This window comes from Conger conger, chromosome 10 (assembly GCF_963514075.1).
Source record: "Conger conger chromosome 10, fConCon1.1, whole genome shotgun sequence".
In the NCBI taxonomy this organism is placed as follows: Eukaryota; Metazoa; Chordata; class Actinopteri; order Anguilliformes; family Congridae; genus Conger; species Conger conger.
This window is the reverse complement of record NC_083769.1, coordinates 22,044,925-22,050,924: the sequence shown is the minus strand read 5'-3', so window position 1 is coordinate 22,050,924 and position 6,000 is coordinate 22,044,925. Positions and strand designations below refer to the sequence as shown.

The window sequence follows — 6,000 nt, the reverse complement described above, 5'->3', positions numbered from 1 at the left end:
ATGCGTCCTCGTCATGGAAATCAACAGATCGGTGTCCTCAAGGGAAGTGTCTAGGAGTGGGAGAGAAATCGCAGTCGATCAAATCGTTCAATAAGCTGTGTACAATGTTTATGGCCTGAAATCAAACCAACAATTTAATCTATGAACTAATCATACACTATTATTCCACAAAATGAAGATTTATTAATCAAATTAAACCTGGTAATTTGGCACAAAGTTGAATTTGAATATGAATATATTTTGCATTATTATTGTTTTGTAGTTTGGTAGCACCATCACAAACACTGTCACTGTCACACTGTATGAGGTATGAAAAGTTGGATACATTTTTACTGTATTAAATCGTATCTTCGAGACATGTAGTAGTTTGACATGGTTCCATACAGAAGTCAGATGGAATCTGAAGTGTTATTTACATCCCTGTTGATGCCACAAGCATTTTTAGGGGGTAAAGTAATTTAAAATAATTTAAGTAAAACAGATAGATAGTCTACACAGTCACTTGTGAGGGTTTTAAAAATAGTTGTTGTCATTTTTAATGGATGTTGTGCGAACACACTTTGGTATCCAAATGATTTCATTTTATTCAAAATGTTTTTTAAATGGTTAGTTATTAGTTTGTTTCTGACTATACACACTTTGATGTCAAATATTTTGAATTCACTAAAATAAACGGAGAAATTAAATGTAACCAATTGCAGTATCGTTCTTTCAGAACTTGCTCTTTTGCTGAATTATGAGATCACGTCACATTTAAACTTTACATTTACATGCATTTAAAATGGCCCGTTCTAACTTGCTATTTGGTAAATTTTGGTAAATCCCTAATAAAGAGGGAGGATGTTCTTCGTTTCTTGAATCAGATTCATTGTCTGATTTTCCACGAGGACGAGCGACAGGCGGAAGGCACGTGAATGCGCGTTCTATGAAACCTCGCGGCGCACTCCGACAGGGACGTCTGCTTTGTTGGGACGTCTTTTGAAGTTCAGCCGCTGCCAAGTAAGCTAGTTTTATTTGTGTATTCTGTTAAATGGTGTGATTTTATCCAGCTATTTTAGGGAGAGCAATACGGTAACTGGAACTTACACCAACTAGCCGACTTCGTTAGCTAGCCAACTCCAGCTTCAAACTCGCCCAGGTAAGCATGTTCTCACAGCTGTTTAGGCTAGCATCTAGCTAAATTCGTTATAAACGTTGTTTTAAAGTTGTTCGCTACTTCTAGTGACAAATTAAAATCTCAATTGTAGCTGTATAAGACACCACTAATTAATATAGCATATCACCATACAGATAAACATAGTTGAAATGTTAATGGTAATATTCGATGCCTGTTCGTGAGGCAAGTCAACGTTAACAGAACAAAAAAGGGCGAAGCGCTTGCTCAAAGGGTTCGATCACTTCAACGGTAGTGTTTGGCTTTTGCTGTTTAGGCACATACATGGCAACGTTTGTGTATGAACCCAGGCCCTTGATAATTAAGTCGGACGAAGCGAAAGTGTACAAATGTACTTCTGTCAAACGCTAACTCAGAGTCGACACATGGTGTCATGCGCAAGCGTTGCTTTACAAGCCTTTTTTTAAACAATGGTGTTGATGTGAAAGGGGAAATTGGTCAGCTGTTACCTTGGTATTTGTGTCCTATAGCGGCTGTATGTTTTAGAGGCGTTGTTAAAACTTCTATCAACAAGGTTACAACGGCGAATTTCGATTTATTTGTAAAGGCAGACGCATGCTTCAGAAGATTTCAGTTTAAAACACCGCTCACACATAATGGCAAAAATTTGCCTGGCATATTTCCTAAAAAGTTTCATTTGGGGTAAGTCTGTCTGTGGAGGAAGGATATTTTGGTCACGAATACCTTTTACTGAATTTGCAATGTGCCAATTTTGCATGATTTTTGTTTTTGTAGATGCCTTCTTTAAGACCTAGACATTTGTGAACCGTGCTTTGTAAAGGTCATTCGGTTTTTTGTTTTTTTACTGTAATTTGCTAATATTGAAAATGACTATTTTGTATTTTGCTAATATTTTGTTGTGCTTTTCTGAACTAACGTTACTGTGTTAGTCTGTTGTATAATTTAATGTCTTGAGTCAACACCAAAAAATATTTTAGATATTACAAAAATCACATTAAGAACATAAACGTATTTCTCCAATTGAAATAGTTGAAGGACACTGTAATACATGATGAAAAAGGCCATTCAGCCCATATTGGATTTCAGTTTACCTACTTATCCAGCAATTCATCGAGCTCTGCTACAGTATAGACACTGTTCGTAGTGTTCTCTTAATGTGTTTCTCTTTATCAAAACAAAATGATCATCATTTAAAGTAATTATTAAATAGTAGTTTCAGAATTAGCCTTGCATCGAAGCCCAGTCTGTCGGTTATGTGCGGCTGTAGCGTGTTGGTTATGTGCGGCTGTAGCGTGTTGGTTATGTGCGGCTGTAGGGTGTTGGTTATGTGCGGCTGTAGCATCGTCTGTGGCCTTTGGGGACGAGAGGAGGCCAGGCAGCTGCTGCTGCCAGCATCCCCAGTGTATTCCAGGAAAAAAACATTTTTGAGTGTCTGCTCAAGTTTCCGTGTAGATTTCAGCTGTAACTCAGCAGAAACCTTTGTGTATTTATGCACTGTTAAAAAATTTTTTTAACAATTATTACTGTTTTTTCAGCATGAGGTGCTTACGCTCCTGGACACTGAGCGCAGACTCATTCCTCATACTTTATCTTCAGATGTGTGCTAGTTGATTGTGCCAATTCTCCAGTGATATCTGGTATATAAGCCTTAGCCTTTAAAAAAGAAAAATGAATCATATTTTTCCTTTTTTTATTTATTTATAAAAAAAATGTAAACACGTTGTTTTGGTTCTTTATTTCAGGTATTCAAGCAAACCCCTCATCTCGTTCACACGTCACCATGACGGACGCTCCACTCCTTACAAGTAAGGGCAACGTTTCTTTCCCACAGGGACATATTTAGTCCTAATCTCGCTGTGCTACGGTTTTTGACCTTTTACATTTCCTCCTGGCATGGTATCTCGCAAAAAATTCAGGGAAAAAAATATTAGAACCTGCCATTCAAGCCATACGGGCAGTTTGGAGAAAGGATGTTTGTTTTTCTCTTCAGGGTGTGCGTTTACATTCTATAGAGCTAACAAGTTTTAGTTTCCTCGTGCTCACGACTAGAAACATTGAAGCATCCATCCTGTTAGAGAAAACTCCCACTGTGAAAAGACCTACTGTATGCAACACACGCTTTTACAGAGGATAACCTAACTATGATACAGCAATGTAATTACAAGTGCCGATGTTTCAGTAAATGTAGCTCATATGATGAGGACTGGAGGGGGACCATCTCTTACTGCCCTGGATGAGTTGGTCCTGGGTGGACCTGATTAGTGCCAATCTGTTTTAAGGAAATGTGTTTTCTTCTGTGGTACAGTACAGACCATACTGCACACTCAGCTAAGTTTGATTTGCTAAGCAAATTAGCATTGCAAACGCGAAACTTGGCCAATGATTGGTCATGGTATTTGTTTTGCACCAATCGTTGATTGAGTTGTACGTTTCGCATGTGCTGAAAGGTCTTGCATATGCTAACGTTCTTGGCAAACCCTTTTGTGTCAGCCTGAAAAAGTTTGTCACAGTGGAGATGGACACGTCCAGAAATCCCCAAACGTAAGCTTGAGTTGTCCACCCTTTGCTGATCATTTGTGATATTCTATCCACTGCAGCATTCAGTTCCCTGTGCGGAAATGCAGAATGAAAGCAGAATTGGGAGCTGCCCATTTGCCCCTGTATTTCTGTTCCTAATCTGATTACTGAAGCGCCGGTTTGTGCAGCCTGAGCAGAATGTTGTGCAATCTCTCAAGTTGGTACTAGTGTGCACAATGCAGCCATACTGGTTGAGCTGCGCTGATGCATTTTATGATTTCTCCATCAGCTCAAGATGTAATGCAGTACACCACTGCCATTCCCACCCAGACGGACTCCACTGTGATCGGAGGTAAGTGGGAGCGGGATACAGGCTGCCGGCACCAGCTCGGAATCGTCTCCACCATTTCATGTCAAAAACCTGGGCACCCTTGGTCAAAAAGCCTTTTACAATGCATATCTAAGTGAACAGAAGAAAAACTGACCTCTAAATGGTACAACGGTGGCCATTCCAAAACCTTCACCAGTCTTTCCTGGAGGTACTTCATGTTTTTCGAGGCATGCTTTGTATCATTGTCTTGCTGGAATACCCAACCTCTCTTCAACTTCAATGTCTGAACTGACCTTTGAACATTAGCCTCTAGAATGTATTGATATTTACTGGAATCCATTCTTCCTTCCACTTGCACAATATTTCCTGTGCCCCCAGCAGCCACACAACCCCAATGCATAATGGATCCACCTCCATGCTTCACAGTTGGCAAGGAGTTCTACCATTTTTTCTCCAAGCATACCTTCTTTGGTGCTGGCTAAAAAGTAAATATTTAATAACTGCAAACCTGTCAATATTACCATGGATATATAAATGGTAAAATATTAATATGCAAACATTGTTAAAATGGGCAAGTATTTTTGCTGGGTCCCTGGGACTGTGGTGTATATTCTTACATATAAACCTTTGATACGGTATAATGTTATGCTCCAGGGATTATACTCCCTCTGTGTAACTGTGGATGATGCCAAACGCAGATCTCACCAGACCCACACAGAGCAGTGCTATGTGCTTCAGCTTTTGATATCTGCAAGCCTAATCCTAATGCGTGACCACCAGTGCCAACGGATAGGAATTCACTGATGTACATGAAGGCTAGTCGCCAATACATTCTCTATCCATGGATGGGAAAATATAATTGTTTGAAGATGGCCGAGTCTAAAGCTGCCGCAGCTGATACATTTGTTATACTATTTACTGTAGGAAAGAAATGACCTTCTCATTGGTCACTTTGTTTCAGGTGGCAGTGTGTGCTGGTTGTCCTTGTTCAGCCTGTTTGAAGTCAGTTCAGAGCAAAATTGGCCTGGGGAGGTTTTAGAATTTTCTCAGAATACATTTTTCACTGCAAACTGCCAAGTTGTAGAACCGACTGCTGTTGTCTCTGATTCTTCCCATCAAATTGAGTACAGTTGTAAGGAAAATATGCGTCCTTTTAATTAATGCGGAACTCATTGTTATGGAAATGGTAATGTGTGTATATATACTGAAAGTCTACAACACATTTTGTCTTTGCTGAATTTTATTTCTGTACTCTCCCATCTTGTATGGTGTCCATTTTCATGCAAACTGGGTTTTAAATGACTGTGTGATTAGTATTGGTGAGTGACTGTGTTTTGAATGACCGTGATGGTATCCGTGAGTGACTGTGTTTTAAATAACTGATGGTGTCTGTGAGTGACTGTTTTAAATAACTGCGTGATAGTATCTGTGGGTGACTGTGGGGGCCTCAGGTGCAAGGGCTTAAAGGTCATTCCCTGACTGTTCCCAGTGGTGATCGCGCTGGTGCTGCTGACCATGGCGGGCCTGGCCTTCCTGCTGTACCGCTACCTGTGCCACAGCAGGGGGGCCTACAGGACCACAGGAGAGCCCGCCCCCGGGGAGGACTACGAGCCCGTCGACAAGAAGGAGTACTTCATCTGAACCGGGACCCGAGGAGGGAGGGTGGGGAAAGGGGAGGGAGGATCTTCAGTTGTCCCTTGGAAGGAATGGGTTGTGGGGAGCCCTGATTCTGTGGTATTGGAGGAACAGGTGGTGAGAACCATGGGGGATGGGCGGAGGTGGTTGGGGTCAAAGGTTACGGAGCCAGGACATGGAGTCCACACTTGCCTCTCGTCACGGTGCTGGCTCCTCATCAGAAGAGGGTAATGGACTACAGATTTTAAACAGATGGACAACTGTTCACACTACCGCTTATGGTGGATTTTATTTAAGACATTTTTGTAAAGATTTTGGTAAGGGGGACAATGGAATCCTGTAAAACCAGTTATGTTAACTACCAGTGTTCTATTTTATTCCT

At 40.9% G+C, this 6,000-nt stretch overlaps 1 long non-coding RNA gene across 1 annotated transcript; it reads left to right on the top strand.

The window, feature by feature from the left end:
* The first annotated feature begins 914 nt into the window (after nucleotides 1-914).
* On the top strand, nucleotides 915-5,603 carry LOC133138408 (uncharacterized). The gene is made up of 4 exons (XR_009709735.1): nucleotides 915-1,138; nucleotides 2,878-2,940; nucleotides 3,942-4,004; nucleotides 5,473-5,603. It is a non-coding gene; the product is annotated as an uncharacterized LOC133138408 (long non-coding RNA).
* The last annotated feature ends 397 nt before the right edge of the window (nucleotides 5,604-6,000 follow it).